The sequence below is a fragment of the Prinia subflava genome, chromosome 3, assembly GCF_021018805.1.
Source record: "Prinia subflava isolate CZ2003 ecotype Zambia chromosome 3, Cam_Psub_1.2, whole genome shotgun sequence".
Lineage (NCBI taxonomy): Eukaryota > Metazoa > Chordata > Aves > Passeriformes > Cisticolidae > Prinia > Prinia subflava.
The window spans coordinates 95,611,351-95,629,704 of NC_086249.1; positions in this window are offsets into that span (position 1 = coordinate 95,611,351).

The following is an 18,354-nucleotide window of genomic DNA, read 5'->3' on the forward strand; positions in this document are numbered from 1 at the left end:
ATTTGTGATGCCTTTTCAAGACTATGCACCGAAGTCTGGTTCACCCTGTGATTTTAGTTTGCAGCAAGCTTTATGTGAAATTTAATTTTCCCAATGCTTTCACTTGAAAAGCTCTTCAGCAATCCTTCCTCTCACTTCTAAAGACAAAGTATAAGAGTTTTTATTTTATAAATATATATATATATATTTATATATAAAAGGAAAATCCAAACTTTTAGAGATGGGGCTAAAAGATAAGAGAATGCCTTACGGATTTTCTTCTAAAGACTTTCTGTTGTTTTCAGAAGTATAAGGAGTGATAAATATTTTATGTTTTACTAGTGGCCAAAGCAACCGTTTGTGAAGAAAACACCATGTGGTAGTTAACAACTGTTGAAAACAGTTTATTGAGATTTGTGGAGAATATAAAACTTCAGGTGGGTCAGCTGCTGTCGGAAATACAGGGTTAGTTTCCCTGCCTCATGTCATAATGTCACAGTGGTCCACATGACACCAGAAAGATTTCTGGAGGAATATGAAAGGATAGGACTACACTGAGATAGTTACTTGATAGCAGGTGAGCCAATAGTTCCTGGCAGCAAGAACCTATAATAAATTCTTCAGTTCGTAGATCTGGTACATGATTTAGCACTTGATGTAGGTTTTCCTGCATGTTTCAGAAGACATTATCTGCAGATTAAAGCTGTAAACTGACGGATAAATTTGCACGCTCTCAAATTTTACAGGGAATTGCAAACGTTCCTGAAAATTAATTGAAACACCAATACCAAACAGTTTAAAAAAAAAATTAGAAATTCATCTTCGGGTTATCTTCGGGTTTTTTTCTTGCTTTCTTGGTTGGTGGATTTTTTTTGTTTTTTTAGGGGTAGGGGGTTGATTGGTTTGGTTTGTTTTAGCTTTGGTTTGTTTTTTTTTTCTTATGGACTAGCTGCAGCTCTTACTTGAAGCGATTTCTCATTATAAATTAATTTCAAGAATTAAAAGTTAATTAGTTAATTTTACCTATATTAAATCATTTTTAGGTATCATCAGTGACAGATTAATAATGTGTCGGATCTGTTTCGGCAGATATGAGCAGAGGTTATTCAACATTTAGCTAAAATGAATAAAAGAATGAAAATTTATCAATTCTGGAGAGGAAAAATAAATGTCCCCACTACTATTCTTACTCATCCTGCTCCAAATCCAACATTCCCTGGTAAATGTTGCTGCACAGAGATCTATATCACTTTTTCCTTGTCAAAGAAACTGTGATTTTCTCTAGACTGGGACCTGAAGCAGTCTACTATCTCTGCTACCAGATGCTGAACAACTGGTGGACAAAAAGAAGAAAATCTCCTGTATTTCTGTCAAAAAAATCTTCAAAATAAAAGGAAAAACTGAGTATACAAATGGCCAATCTCTCCAACTGCATGTATTCCCCAGCAAGCAGAGGGATACCAAAGGCAGGCATGAACACCAGGAATGACAGAGAATGTCACCATCAGGATGTGACACAGACCCAAATGGACCTTCTGCTCAATGGGTTTGCAAGTTCAGAGCATAAGGGGGTCAAAGATGCTGGCTGCATACTCAAAACACATGTTCCAATTTTCTGTAATAGTACAGAACAATGTCATAACCACTCAGTTTAATTATTTTGTCCTTTGTATTATAATTGATAATCTGTTGGCCTATTTCTTTTCCCCCCTCCAAATTACTTATTACATATTTGCTATATTTTCTTATTGAAATTGTGCAGTAATACTGCCTTAGAGTGGTAATAATGTTTATATGGGAGACCACTTTGCATTGTTGAAATTGCCTTTTATGAGACTGTAACTGTTTTAATCTCATATTCAGCTGTTTAACTTGTGTTTGTAAAACATAGGGATTGCTTCTTCTGTTATACCATATCAGTTATGAAAGACTTAGTGCTAAAGGGATCAAAACTCTTTATTACAGCAGTAACAATAATAAAAATAATTATAATAATAATAATTTAACATTTACAATAGTTCCTAAGTAATTTAAAATTATGACAAGAAAGGTTTGTTGAGGGAATTAGTGAATACAGGAACATTGAAGAAGTCTCTAAATACTGAGTTTTAGACTGGATATGATTTGTATCCTCATAAAGAAATTTATTTTTGGAATATAAAGGATATTAAAATTTTGAAGATCAGCTATATCTTTACAAGGTGTTATATTTTAACAGTTAAGAAATATTTTGTTTCCTTGAGTCTTTTAGTGAAAATCTAACTACTCCTGTAAAGAGTAGAAAAAAATGGGGAGGGATCCTTTAGGTTCGGTTTTAATTGGGGAATATATATCTTAAATGAAGCTTTAAATGTACTAGTCTTACAATCCTGTAAACGTTCACCTTTTAAACAAGATGCATTCACTTGAATAAATATTTTGACACATCAATGTGTCTGACTAGACATTGATTAAATTAGTTCTCTAAATTATCATCTAAATACTTCACTGAAAAAGGGTAAAGTGATTACATCTTCCACACAGTAAATTCCCATTTAGTTCCAATACTAAAAGGAAAAAAAAAATCTTTGAGCTGCAAAATTTGAAGTCAAGGTAAAGATAAAAGAACTGATCACTGAGCTAATCTTCTCTAACCTTTCACTGGTAGGCATTGGAATTGCTGATCTTTAATATTGTTTGAAAAGAGCTCTTTGATAAGGAACAGAGCATGTGTCCTGGGGTGAATTTATGATGTTTGTATCCCCAGTTGTTTGTTCTGTTTGTGCTGTTGTCCTGGTTTAGGGCAAATTTGGGAGAAAACCTCGAAAGGGGCCCTCTCTCCCCCTCAGAAAGCAAATCCACGTGGCCTCTCCCCCAGCCGGTTCAGGAAAGACTTCCTCTGAGAGAAGTGGAAAAAAATCTCTTTATTGATAGGCAGAGCACTCCCCAGCACAATAAATTGAACAATACCAGATGACAAAACTTCTTGCCACTCTGAAGAGATGACAAATTCAGAAAGGGTGTCTCCTGTAGGTGGTCACTCTGTTCTCAGCCCTTCCAGCACTAACAAAGCTGCTGTGCAGGGCAGGCCCCGGTGGGTCCCAGGTGCAGGTCCTCAGTGCTCCCCTGGGTCCCCAGTCCACAGCAGGTTCCAACAGTTCCAAGGAAAGGCAAAGAAAAAACCAGCCTAGAGAAGCTTTTCTGCCTCAGCTAGCTAAACTAACTAACAAAAAATATCTCTGTGCCCGCTGTCTGTACGTGTTCAGAGAACAACGCTCCAGGCCAGAATGTGGAGGAGGGAGTACAGTCCCCCAACAGATGACTGGGGATACAAACATCATAACATCACCTAGGACAGCTGTATATTGTGTTCCGTGCCTTTTAAGACTGGTTCCGAGAGTGAAACAGGGAAAGAAGTGCATGGTTTGTTTTGGAGAAACTGCTCACTCCTCTGCACTCTTCTCCTGGACTGTGTTTATCTGAAGCACGGACAGACAGCAGGACAGAGATCTCCTGTGCTTTTAGTGAGTTGTTAGCCAGCTGAGGCAGAGAAGTTCCATGGAGTTGGTTTTTTTTTTTTTTTCCTTTTCTCTAGGGATTATTTTACCCTGCTCTGGACTGAAAACCCAGGAGAGCACCGGGAGCTCAAACCTGTGGCCCACCAGGCCCAGGATGGCATTTCTGGCACCGGAGGAACTGATAAGAGACTGAGCGAGCTGAGATAAACCCACAGCAAGGACTTTCTGAATTTGCCATCTCACTCCAGAACAACGAAAAGTTTTAATTTTTTTTTTTTTTTTTTTTTTTTTTTTTTTTTTTTTTTAATAATTCTTGTGGGCACCTCGTTTGTTAAATAAATAGTTTTTTCCACTTTTCTCTAAGGAGATTTTTTTTTCCCAGACCAACTGGAGAAGGGGCCATTTGAGTTTTTTTTCCAGAGGGACCCCATTCAGAGGTTTTCTCCCAAATTTACCCTAAACTAGGACACCATGGCTGTGAGAAAAGGATATATATTCTCAGAGATAAATGAAAATGTTCCATCAATATATCACTGAGACATTTATTTGCATTTTTAGTTGTGTGACAATACTTCAGGACAAGCAGAAACACATGTGGACACAAACACAGACACAGCAGTATTTTTAAGTTCCTCTTTCATTATATGATAATATTAAATCATAATATTAAATTACATCATTCAAGAAATCTCACTATTTTGCCACTAAGAATCTTTTTAGTTTCCTTGATATTCATGGAACAGCTTTTTTCACAGGCTTTTACACTTGGTCAAAGGTCAGAGCAAGTCTCTGAAGGAACATGTCCCATGTCCCCAAGACATTTAAGAACATCTAAGGGACATGATTCCATCTAGGATGGATTTTTAGATCTGATCCTGATAGAATTCTCCTGTCCAACAGCTTTAAAAATAAATTAATAAATATATAAAATAAATTAATTTCTATCCTAAAGAAAATTGAAGCTGAAAAAAGGTATAATAATCTTATTTTTTAAAAGTTAAATAATATTTTATTCTGAAAAATGATACCTGATTTAATAATTTAAATCCAATTTTAAATGTTGCTGATGCTCAAAAAAATGAGTTAACCAATTTTGTCTCAGAAATGTTTCAATCTGTGCATGCTTTACTTACACCATATGTTCTTGTAGCTGAAAGATATTCAAAATTTAATCAATGTTATAACAGAAAATGAAGTTCTACCAGCTTATTAGGCAGTAGGAAGTTTGGTTTCTAAAATCTACTCAAAGAAAAGTTTTACATTAAAAAGGTCATATAATGCTATTTGGCAACATTAAATACAAAATCACTTGTGTGATATAGTGAAAATCATAGGGTATTCTAAACTTTGCAGAAGAAGGGATGTGGCAAAGTTATTGAAGTAATAGCACAGGAAAATTCTCTGATCTATTGTGCAAAATGTGATGCTCCTTTATTCATAGCTCTCGACTAAAACTTTTTTTATCCACAATTTCTGCTGCAGCAGAGGGACTTTTGCTGTGTCTTTTGTGCAGCCCATGCTGAACAGGCCCCAGGTGACACCTTCAGCACAGGTACCTGTGACTGCCACTTTGGCTTTCAGTGCTCTCCACATGAACAGCCCGCTGAGCTGGAGGAGCAGCTGTGAGGGCAAGGGCTCTCTGCACTTTGCAGCCTGGACCAGGAGTCAACATCCCCTGACTTCTTGAAGAGAATAGAAAAAAAGACAAAACCCACATGGAAATGCTAGACTGTTCTTTTCTACAAACATTTGACTCTTTTGACTCTTGAAGGGGACTTAGGAGCATATACATTTTTGACATTGGTGTCTTTATTGCTGGCAGAAGGAGGCAGCTCTCTTCATCTCAAAGAGAGGAATTTTGGAAAATAGATGAAATAATGAAATAAATATGAATAAAAATGAAATAGATGAAATAAAAGATGGCTTGTGAAAACCAGGAGAAGAGCAGCACTTACCTTTTCTTTTTAGTGAGTAGCATTCCTTCTCAGTCCCTTTGTGAGCAAGATGTGTGTAAAGAAAGTCTTGATGTAAAGAATGTTTGTTTACGGTGCCATTTTGTGGAGAAAAGGCAGGAATGGCCCATCTATCCTACTACGGCTTTCACAGATTTCTGGAAAATCTTGTTTTTAATTTCCTCTTTTACAATACATGTATAAAACAGTTTAGGGAAAATGTCTCTGAATTAAGGGATTTTATGTTTGCAAGGTCACTTCATCAGTGTATTCGAGAGTCAAAACAGCTGGATAAGCTTTTCTTTATGAGTATTGATCCAACTGAATTAAACAGTCAAAGAAGATGGAAACTACTGCAGCAGAAACCAATAGAAATTATATGACTAGTGCTATTTTGGACACAAATTATCATCCCCTTTTCACAGACCTGCAATACTTCCAGATAGTGTTTTGGGGGCAACTCCATAGGGTCTACTGTAGAAAAGCAGCATTGAAGTATATTTCATTTAATTACACAGTTTTAAGTCTAGAGCAATATATCAGTTGATTTAAGTCTGTGTGAGAACCTAGAATAATGCTGTGGTTTCATATATTGGACAAAATAGCTATTTAATTAAAAAAAATCATCTCATGTTTTGCATATCAAAACAACAGCAACAACAACAAAAGAGACCAGGAATTAAATGAAGAAAAATTAAATATTAAAATACAAGAAAATATAAACTGACTAAGAATAGAAATTACAGAATCAACTAGATTAGAAAAGAACTTTGAGATCAAGTCCAACCTGTGAAGGCATTTTTCTTTCCTAGAAGAAGAAATAAAATTTTGAACTAAAATGTAATTTTTTAAAATTATTATTAAGATTGGTTTATATTTTGTTAGTAGTAGATTTTTTTTGTTTCTGTCCCCAAATATTTTCTTTTCCTGCTAAAAAAGATTAACTGTCTAAACAGAAACTCTCATTAATATATGCAGGAAAGTAGAGAACTGAAGTTGTACTTGGTCATGTAATTTAAAAAACTTTTGGTTTTTACATCTTCCATTAACACTGTTGTTCAAGATATGCTGTGCAATACATCAATGAAATTGTCACTTTAATCAGTCTCAATTGAAATTTATATTGGGAGTAAAATTACAAGATGAAGAGAGAATGTTTAAAAGGGCAATTTTCAAAGATAAAGAGGTAAGAAGTGTAAAAATGTTTTTCCAGATTTTGTATTCTGCTTAAAAAAAAGATTACTGGTAATGCACACTGTCAGTGTTGGGAATAGGCAAAAAAAAAAAAGAGTATGTCAGATGCTGGTAGTTGCACTTACTGTCTTTAGAAGCAGACCATGCATTTCTTGAAAGTACAATATTAAATTTAAAAAAAAAGAAGTGACCCCTTTCTATCGACTGTAACATAAAATCCTAAACATCCATCAGCTTGAGAGATTTTCTTATACACATTCACGAAATATAGTTCTAGATTATTCATTGAAAGTTTACAACAGAGACTGAATGATTGGAAAGTGTGAGTTCAGAGTTCATTCCTAGGCAACCAAGATAAAATAACATAAGCACCAATAATGCCAGGATTTTACAAAAAAAAATTATGTCAAATAGAAATCTATTTTTAGGGGAATCCTTCATATCCACAATAAAACAGCCATCAATTGGTTGTCATCTATTCATTCTGAAAGAATCAGGAGTTTGATTGTTTTTCCTCTGTCAAAGCCTTGCCAATAGCAGCACTCCTTGTGCAGAAAGTTGATTAGAGTGATGGAGCACCTTTCTTACGAGGAAAGGCCAAGAGATTTGGGGGTGTTATTCATCCTGGAGAACAAAAGTCTTCAAGGAGATTTTATAGGTCCTTCCTGTACCTAAAGGGGGCCCACAGGTGAGCTGGAGAGGGACTTCTTAGAAGGGCATCAGTGATCAGACAAAGGACAATGGCTTTAAACGGAAAGAGGGCAGGCTTAGGTTAGATGTAAGGAGGAGACTTTTACAATGAGGGTGGTAAAACACTGGAGCAGGCTGTCCAGAGAGTTGGTGGAATCCCTGCTCCATGAAACATGCAAGGTCAGGCTGGCTGGGGCTCTAAGCAATCTGACCTCCTTGAAGGTGCAGCAATGCTCATGGCAGGGTGGTGTGACCTTTAAAGAGCCCTTCCAACCCAAACTATACCATGATTCTATGACTGATGGAAACATTCTCAGGGGTAGTGAGTTAAATATATAAAACCTGTTTTTGTTGTGGCTGAAAGGGAAGCTCTGTCTTCCTCTTTTCTCTCTTTTTGAAACATGACAGATGGAAAGTAATTAATCTAATTGTGAATGTCTACAGAGAGCTGCTCAGTTTTGAACCAGCACCTCAGCTCTGTTATGCATCCTTTTAAAGTCAGTGGAGAGACACAGTGCTTTTAGAGCACAAAACACATGGAGTAATCTAAATACCTATTTTAGATTAAAATAGTCATGCATTATGTCTTTCCACTGCTTACAAAGGGAACCTGAGGAGATTCTTGTAAGTCTTAGCCCCAGTTATTCAAATTAGATCAATTTAATTACATGCTAAGTGTGTGCAGGTGTAATAACATACTCATGAAGAAACTTAATGGGGAAAAAGAAAACACCAAGTTTTTATTTCTTTTGAAAAGGTTCAGACTACTCAGTGGTGTGTGGTAGCTATGACATCAAGAAAGAACTTTTATTAACCTGAATTGTCTTCACTTATTGATGAATATAAGTGTTCTTAGACATTGAAGTTGAAATATCACTGTTACTTGGGGCAGTAGGAAGAGAGGCTGTAGCATGAATTGGGATGTCCTACTGAGGTAGTGGGAAGAGAATGTGATTCCACAGACAAGGATGGTGAACACAGAACAGACACAAGAGGAAACAGGAGAGACCTCAGCTAAATGCTTCTTGTTTTTCTTTTAAGGCAGTACTTTACTTTTCTGTTTTCCCGATATCTTTTTTTTTTTTTTTTCCTTTTTTTTTCTTAATAAGTACATAGATAAGTTTAGCTCTAGGTTAAAAGTAGAGGCCACAAAGTTGTTGGAGGTGTCTATAAAGAAACCAAAGGGAATTGTAGGGATATGCCAAGAGTTCCTGCTGGAAAAAAGGGATCATCATTTCGGGGTACATGCTGAAACCCTCACAGAAACAAGACAAGCAGAAAAATATCCTCATTCTGACTTTAGCTCATGGGTCAGGGGCACAAACTAGCTAACAACTGCACTAGGGGAAAAGAATACTCTAACTGCAGCAGAATGTCATGCAATACATATGCAAATACTTTAATGCTTCCAAAAACCATCATCATCTTTGCCAGTTTCTGTCACTATTCTATATTACATGCATTATATTGCCAACACTGCCCCAGGCATCAACGACAAAACCTTTATTTTGTATGGCTATATTAGGGCAAGCTTACCTATATATAGCTAACTTATAATTGCAGAGAATGCACCCAGCAGTAAATATATATTTTTATGTTCTGTCTAAGATTTAGATATTTTTTAGTTTCTATTGAAAATCTGAGTAATTTTATTCAGAATAAATAGTGTATATCTTCAACATAAACATATGTATACAGACTGACAGATCCCCTTTAATTAAAAAATTGGCACAAGTTGTATTTTCTGCCAAGGAGAAAGTTTTGAGTTCTGGGTGGGTTTTGACCCACCACCCACTCAGAGCAGCGAAAACATCTAGACTTGTAGAAAATTAGGGTCTACATAGAACAAATATTTTGCTATGAACCAGGGAGGTGGGACTGCATGATGAATAATTACATATTCATAGTTTTTTTATCAAATACAAACACTTTATTATAATTAGAAGAGTAGAAGGAAACATAAACCATTTTCAGCACATCTTTCATGTAGGGTGGGAACTGAATGAGTAGAAATTAACCACAAAGGGAGCAACAGCAAAAAAAAATATTAGTGTTATAACTAAAACTGTGTCAATTTTTTTTCTTCTCAAGACAATAAACACCTTCCCCTACAGGTGTGGGAAAAGGGGATATTTCATTCTTAGGCTTAGCAGTGAGAGACTCTACACAGAGCTCAAGGAAATCTCGACTGGGAGAAATGCGTCTGAAATAAAGGTTTTGGTGCTTCAGGAGGACAAAATTGCTCTTTAGGGAAAAGAAATTTCAGGCAGTGTACAATTGCTTCTTTGCCAAAGGTGGGATATTGGTTTTATTGCCCAAATTGCAGTGTGACTTTTGTTGTTGTTGCTTACAGCATCCTCTAAAAATCCATCTTCTCCTTTCAAGTGTTGAATCTGAAAAAATCTGCAAGAATAAGCCACAAGACAGGTTTGACACTCTGGGATTTGGCTGAAGATACCGTGGAGATGTCAGTGATGATCTTTGCAGGTTTACTGCAGTTGGCACACAGAGGCCCTTTATGATTAAGGGGAATTAAGACACAAATCAATGCCTAGAAATGGTGCAGTGAAATTACAAAAGAAGGAGAAAAGCTTAGATCCAGGAAACCTTAAAGAGAGGTGGAGTGTTATGTACCACAAACAAATCTGGTAATGCTCCAGGAGAAAAGGCTAAGCCACCACTTAAAACTGATATTTGTGGTTAGTTTATATAGTCTGAAGGAAAGGGGGGGGGGGGGGGTGGCCAGCACTTTGCATAATTAGATGTGTTTCAAATAGCCCATCTGTAGTCTTTTAAAACTGTGAGAAATATTTGTGCACACAGTGAGCTTCTGATGAATTTCAAATTGAAATATTTGTTCTTGGGATAACCACTGTGCTCCTATCTTGGCAATTTATCTGATACAGGCTTTTTGCAATTCATCCATGTAATCACAGTATAATAGGTGAGAATTAGTGGATCAAAGTGAAATGTTGGGGATCATGCAACCCATCTTTTGAGAGAAATAAAAATAAATTGCCTCTCAGCTTACCACTAGCAGATATAGCTGTTCTCTTTTTATTTCCCAGTGAACCACATCCAGTATTTAGCAAAGAAAATAAATTTTTAAAAAAATCTTGTTCTTTGAAGAATTATTTGATTATTTTTTGATTTTAATTTCCTGAAATAAATAACAATTACTTCTTGAAAAATTCTTACCAGAATCTGCTGATGTCTTTGTAGTGCTGGCTTAAAAAAAAAATGAAAGCTTTCCTGGAGTGAATTTTGCAACAAATTTGCTACATAGAAATGCACTTCTAGAAAATTAATGTCTAACAGATTTTCTATTGAGAGAAGGACTTCGTGCAAAAAAGCCCCCAAACCCTCAAAACCCAAACAAAGATCAAAACAAACCTACACACAAAACCCCAAAACAGACTAAAATAACCAACCCTCATTTTAATTAAAGACAGGAAAGGAAAGCAATCCTAAGGCATATGTCTGCTGATGAAAAAGGAAAAGTAAATAATTCAAAATATCATTTAGAGTTTGCAGCATATGTTCAGTATATATTCAGAATCTGATTTCTGGTTTAAATGTTTAATGTAGTGTAGTAAGAGTCGAGAGAAAGGTATGACAACTAACACCTTGCACACATTTTCAGTCTCTGCAGGTATATAGAATAGTATGCACATTCATGTGAAAATATTTTACATTTTCTATGAGTTACTTTGATATCTCATTGTGGTATATATTCCTGAGAACAGAAGTTTTAAATCTCTGTCCTTTTAGCTTCAAACCAACTCTTTATGCTAACAAATGTTAGTGGCTTTTAAAAGTGTAAGTAGTAACACTGATAGAAAATATGTATTTGAAAATTTTCTGGTAGAAAACACCCTTTTTGAAAACTGAAATATTTCAGGGAAAAGAAAAATGTTTATCAATTTGGAATGAGAAGCATTTTGAAAAATATAATACTTCCTGTAAGGAGTACATTTTTGGCCTATTAAATAATATGCACAAATGAAGCATAGAAATAATCTTTCTGCTCCCACACTGTCTTCCTCAGAAGCAGACCTCCTTTTCCTAATATTTGAAATACAAATCAGATAAAATAGATTTTTAAGTCCACCAACAAGGTCTTCTGCAAACCACACTAAGCCAACCATCACAGACATGATTTTTAATGTTACTTATATCCTTCTCTGTTTTTCTTTAATTCTTTTGCACTGAAATTAAGAAGAAAGGAACAAATAACAATGCTATCTTAAAATAAAAGCCCAAACAACAATAAATTTCAAAAAGTTACAAAATGACCCCTATAACGTTTTTTTTTTCTATTGAGTCATTAAGTGTGTCAGCTCCTGTTTAAATTCCCTATTCCTTCTACTTATCAGCATCCCCTTCCCCACTGTGCAGCCTCACAGATACTTCATCAGCTGCTGTTTACACCCAAGGTTCTTTTAGAATGCTTCTTTCTATACATCTAAATCAGAAAGTTGAGGAAAAATATTTAATACATGCAGAGGGCTTCATGGCATAAAAATGTAATGCTGGATCCATGTTTAATAGCCAGCATAAGAAGGGCTCAGGAATTCTTCCTTCATAGCTGTCACTGGGCGTGAGGTTATCTCCTAGAAAGACATTTGCTCTCTGATTTAAACACTTGGGAAAGTGAGTGGCCATTCAACTAGCCAGCATTCCAATCTCAGACTGCTAGATTTAAGGTCAAACTCAGGGTTTTTTTCCCTTGCATGTTATCCTATACTCAATATACAGAATCCTGTTATTTTTCTACTTGTATAGGATCGTGTCAAACCATCAGCCATAAGTACAAAATAGTCGAGAGGAGACCACAATTTAAAGAGGAAATTAGCCTTTAGAGCTTTGGGGTTTTTTTCTTCTATCAAAATATCAGAAAGTGCCTGATGGGTTTACCCTAGGAAGAAATAATCTCATACTGGTATCATGCCTAGAAGACCATCACCTCCAAATCCTATATACATAAAATGTGTTCAGGCTTCACTAACCCCATCCTGCATCTCACCAGTACTTATTTTCTAAATTTCTTCTGAAATTACCTATTTTTGCATCTCTACCCTACTAAAGGAGGAGGGAGGAAGGAATACTAGCTATTTCAGTGGACTGCAGCTATTATCATGTGCTATTACAACGTATACCATAAAATCCTATTTTGGTAGAGCCCATGGATGTTGTTGTGATATAATGGAAGGGTGCCAAATGTGTACATTTAATCCTAATGACTTCTATTCTTGGTAAAGAACTAAACATCTGTAAAAAGATATTAGAATTTTATATAAGAAAAGAAAAATACTGGGTGTAACTTTGCATTAGCATTCAATGAAGCAGTAGAATGTAAAAACTCAGAAAAAATTATGACTATTTAGTTACTTCCAAAATCTAAGAAATCTTCAGATATTGAGAAAAACTTGGCAGTATATACAGCTGGGACTTAAGAAATGACAGTATATTTAAAATCATTGAACTGTTTAAATTTTCTGTACATTCATGTGGAAATCATTACAGTGCTATTTTTGTAATGCAAGACAGTGGCAATTAAGGAAAGGAATTTAAATACACAAAAAAAATTCAACCAATGCAATTAAACATAAAAGAATGTTCAAGAGAACATCCCACATTAGTTCAAAGTCAAAGTATGTTTGCTAATTATTAGAAATATAAAGAAGGTGGGGTTCATTTATATCTTGTTTTATATCTAGGTTTTATTTGTGCTTCTTACACTCTACACTGAGCTAGCAATTAGTACCAGAAGTCAATACAAGTGCTTGAAGACCTATTCATGTTAACTAAAAATAGAAACTGCAACTTTGCTTCTTTAGTGATATGTAGAAGTTTCTGGTAATAATGCTAGCAGCTGGCATAGAGAATGAAAATTCATAAGGGAAAAATAACTTGAGAAAAAATAGGAAGGACACAATTAGTCTTCAAAGAATGCTGTAACGATGGTGATGTAACAGAGAGAGTTTGTTTGTTTTCCCTTACTGTTTTCTCCATGCCAAAAATCTGGACTTACCCCTTCTGAACAACTGATAAAAATCATCAGTCTCTGATGTTAATTCCAGTTAATTCTGAAGTCAAAACTTTGTTATTGCCTGTTATCACAAATCTTGGCAGATTTTTGCAGAATTAGGACTTTTCTTGTCCTCACTACACATACAAGAAGCTAAGTGCATGAAATCTGCAATGCACCACTTGCTCATTCTGAAGTAACATTATCTACTTTTTGCTCAGAATAGATTGATAGATGATAGATAGATAGATAGATAGATAGATAGATAGATAGATTAGAGAAAGAGAGAGAGGGAGAGAGAGATAGATGTATATTTTAGGTATAAAAATACCATGGGTTTCAGTTGTTTTCTTTGTCATCTGAGATAGCCTAGCATCAGGAATTTTGATGCCTGCATTTGACAAAACAGTTCAATGACTATTTTAGACTTTAAACTATGTTTCATATTTCATTAATCTTGCGGAAACGAGTTTTGTCTTCTTCTTTCCTAAAATCTGACCAAATCGCCATGCTTGTCTTCTGAGGTAATGCTCAACCTGTCCTAAGAAAGCTGAACAGGTCTGGGAAAAAAAGGAAATTTCAAAGAGAAATGAAGAAGTCTGACTCTATCCCAGATCCAAACACAATTGCTTATGCTGCATCTATGAGAGTTCTGCATCTAGGCTAATATCTAGATAGTTACATGTATTTTAAATCCCTTTTTTCTTAAAGAAAAAAATCACTTATCCTGGGTTTGAATTTAAATATGAACAGAATTAGCTAAGTCAGGTAGAGTGAGAAGAAATATTTCTCAGGACAGAATGGGTTTTATGAATGTAGCTTCCAATTTATGCAAATGTAGGATGCAAGAGTTTCCACCTTATAGATTTTAGTAAGGGATTGGAATCTTACTATCTTTTTTTGGCTTCATTATCTAAAAATTAATAACTACTTTTCTAAAAACATTAATTATTTACAAATATGAGGAATTAAAGAGCTTATCTTATGTTTTGCTGTTTCAGGTTATGTATATTTAATGTTGAAAAAAGGTGAGTTAAAAATGTTATTAAAAATGTTTTTGCTGTGATTTGTATCAATTTATTTCTGAAAGGAAACTATATTTTAATTAACAGTGTGCAAAATTCATCTAGTATTTGATTGCTGGTTTTTTTTCAATAGAATTTAAAAATGCTGCATACAAACCAAGTGCAAAATACATGATTTAAAAAAACCTGGAGTACTTAAAATAAAATATTAATGAATTAATTTCTTTTTGAGGTAGATGGGTTATTTCCAGTTTTATCAACACATAATTCTACAAACATCATGCCTCAGCATTTCTAACCTACTTTTTATTCATGGATCAGGAAAGGAAAGTAAGCTTTCATATTTTGTCTCTTAAAAAGATGGTTTAAAGCTAAAAGGAAGAAGCAAAAATCTTGTCTTTATCTGCAGCTTTCAAAAACTGGGTTATGCAGCCAATGATATTCCTAATTTCCATAGTTTATTTCTTCAAAACTACAGTGGCATTTCTTAAGTAATATTTTTGTTAAATTTAAAATTTAACAAGGACATTAGAATAATTTTATACCAAGATACATTTTGTTTGTAATTTCCTTTTTATCTTGACATTTTTGGGGTTTTTTTAAACAAGAACATGTGTGCTTAATCAAATTAAAAAAAAAAAAACAGAGGGTTTTCTTTGTATTTCTCTCCACCATGTATATTCCAAACTTTTAATTAGTAATGTTCACATCAATTAACTTGTTACTTTTTTTATTCTGTTATCTTCATTTTTCCATTGTAAAACCATTCTTTGAATCATTTTCTATTGAATGGAAATTATAGAAGAGAAATCCAGAGAATAAAACATGAATTCAACTACTTGTGAAATAAAGAAAATACCCTGAATTTCCAGAAATACATTTCCTATTTTGTCACAGCAGTGAATAAACCTATTTTCTCCAGAAATATGATGTCTGGATCAAAATGAATGAATGTAGGTTAAAAAAAAAAAAGTATAAAATTATAAACACCTTGCAAATCCATATTGCATCTGAGTGCCAGTCTGACTATAAATGTGGAGATGGGTAACACTGGAGAACTTCAGGTTTGAGCCCTGCTGTTCACTCCCAAGTCCTGCCATCTGGGCTGCAAATACTGGAGGGAAGTGTGTAAGACTGCTCTCGGATGTGCAGAGAGCAGCTGACGGTGCAGGAGCAGCACGGGGAGATGTGGCCCAACTCTGTGACACGGCGTGTGCCAAGGCAATCCCCACACCACGAAAAGCAAGCCACAGACTGCAGGGCTGGAACAGCTTCAGAGCTGCAGACAGGTTTTATCTGCTAGGTTCTACGTGTTGGAGTTTTCTAAGATTTCGAAATGCTTTATACCTCTTACATATCTTCAGTTTTCAGACAGAACATGTATTATAATCAGTAGCTTCAGAAATGAATTCACTTCTATGTGTTGTGAAAAAGAAGAATCAGAAATGTACATTTCTGTTTCTCTTTGCATACCTTTGTATACCATAATACAGATGAAAAATGAGCTGAGCCTGAGTCCTGTGCCTGACTAACATTAAAATGTCAGGGATTCATGGAAATGCCAGTGTTCTTTGCTCTATTCTTCCGTGACACAGTGGTTAAAACATCCTTCTTGCTTTCACACAAAGGATCATGTATCTTGAGAACAAGATGTAGAAAGGTGGTGAGGTCCTGGAACAGACATTCCAGAGGCCCTCCAGGTCAGGGTACAGGACTAATAAAAGCCTGATGGCTTTTGATGGTGCTCTGTCATATCCATATGCAGCCCCCACAACTGTACCCATGAAAATACCTGTCATATTCAAAAAGACAGGACAGTGCAGACCCTCATGTAATTTGTCTTCACAAATACTTACAGAATGTTGTAAAATGACTGTAAGTTTTGCATCCTAGTGAAGGTTTTAATCTTTTTAATTTGCAGAACAGCCACTTAAATGAAGCTTGGTTGGTTCTGACAATTTAATTGCAGCAATATCTTTGGCCAGAAAAAAAAATAGGTAAGTACTTACTTGTTTGGCTTTGTTTTTTACCTCCTGTAATTTTAGTAATGTCTTTTATAGGTAAAAATATAAAAACACAGGTATGTAGTGAATAATTCTAATTAATCTCATCAGTGAGTAACAGGGATTTAATGTCTTTATAGCTGAAGATTTTTTTTCTGCTGTTATAATCAATGAACTGGAATTGTAATTATAGTTTCATTAGCATGACTATAGTTTAGATATGCCAGTTTTTCCATTTAATAAATAAGAATATATTCATACACATATCCCTATTTTTTACCAGGGTCTACAATTAAGCCTATGAAAATAACCAGATAGAAATTTCAACTGAGTTTTTCCCCTCTCTTTTATTGTTGTTCTTGAAATGTCATCATTTTGAGCTTACTTTCAGACATTCTGACCATTTCTACTATGAAGGACATGGGCTTTAAAATTTAATTAAAACCTCCACATTTTCATTCTGTTCAAGTGGTTGAGTCATTCCAGAATAGTTTTTTTAAGCTAATTAACAGCAAGTAATTTTTATCAAAAAAGTGTTTTCTCATTCTATTAAAAACTTGATAACTAAAAGTAAATTCACTTCAAGCAATTAACACATTACTTCATTTTGAAAACTTTGTCATGATTATTAGTGAATCAGACAAATGCCTGTGGCTAACACTGACTTTGACAGAACAGAGGTGTCATTACAGGACCATAAAGAATAGAAAAAAATCCCTTATTTGGCAAAACTTCCAAAGAGACTTTGTAGTCATTGCATCAGAAAGAAAAAGCCCAAATAATAAATCAACATTTTTAGAAAACCATACCAAATAAAAAACATAATTAAGAGCATGCTTGAAATCATTGCTGTTCACTAGCAGTGTCAGTCATCACCAGCAGTGAATGTATAAATTTTCTCACATGAAATCACATAGCCTGGCAAAACAATTTGCTGAATTAAAAGTAAGGATAATGGAATCTGCAGAGGGGAGGTTCCTTCTTAAATTTAAGGCAAAAAAAAATCTGATAATAAAAATTTCCTTTTTTTTTTTTTTTTTTTTTTTTTTTTTTTTAATTTGGAAGCTGGGAAGAGTCTTCAGAAAATGTTATATTCAGCACTGCTCTGACATATATTATGAAAGGTGACAACCTCAACAGCTGTAGGTGGAATGTAATTAGGCTTTATTATCCCCATTTTACAGATGGCAGTCTGAGACATATAGCAATCAAAAGCTACAGAATGAAGAGATTATATATACAGAACCCTGGAACCCTCTTTTGTTTTGGTGGGTTTTTTGGTCATTATTTATATCTCATTGGAAAAAGAACCCCAAAAAACAAAAAAAAAAAAAAAAAAAAAAACAAAAAACCAAAAATACAACAAAAACAAACAAAAAGAGCTCTCAATTTTACCAGTCTTCAATCCTACATTAAATCCTCCAGCAGTTTATACTGCCTTCAGGCAAGTCGAGTTGTTACAACCAAACCAGTGTTAAAGACACTTTACACGGGTTTTAGGTGTTACACTGTAATTGAGGGGATCAACGGGGGTTCCCTCTGGGGTCTGGGTGTCCCACAGAGCTGAATTCCTAAGGAGCGAGTAATTGCAAGCTCTTTCCTCTCTGGAGGATCCAGGTGTGAGAAAAGGCGTCTGCAGTGCTTTGTGGTTCAGTCAGTATGGACAGATGTGTTCTGCAACCTTGATGAGCAGATTAAGGAGTTTGAAAAGCACTGGGGTGTGTCCAGCTGCATTTTTAAGGAAAGAGGATGCTCGAGAACACCTTGTACACCGGGTTGTACCAGACAGCTACATAAAGCAGAATTTTGGGTTGAACAGGGTCTACTTGTTTAAAAAATCCCAACAAATTAAACACATTTTAAATTCTGGAGGATGCATCTGTGATTATTAACATCCAGCTCTAGCATTCTGAATGGGGAAGAAAGAATTTTAAAAACATTGAGATTATCTTGGAATTTCACTGCTTAAGACTTGTGTATGTC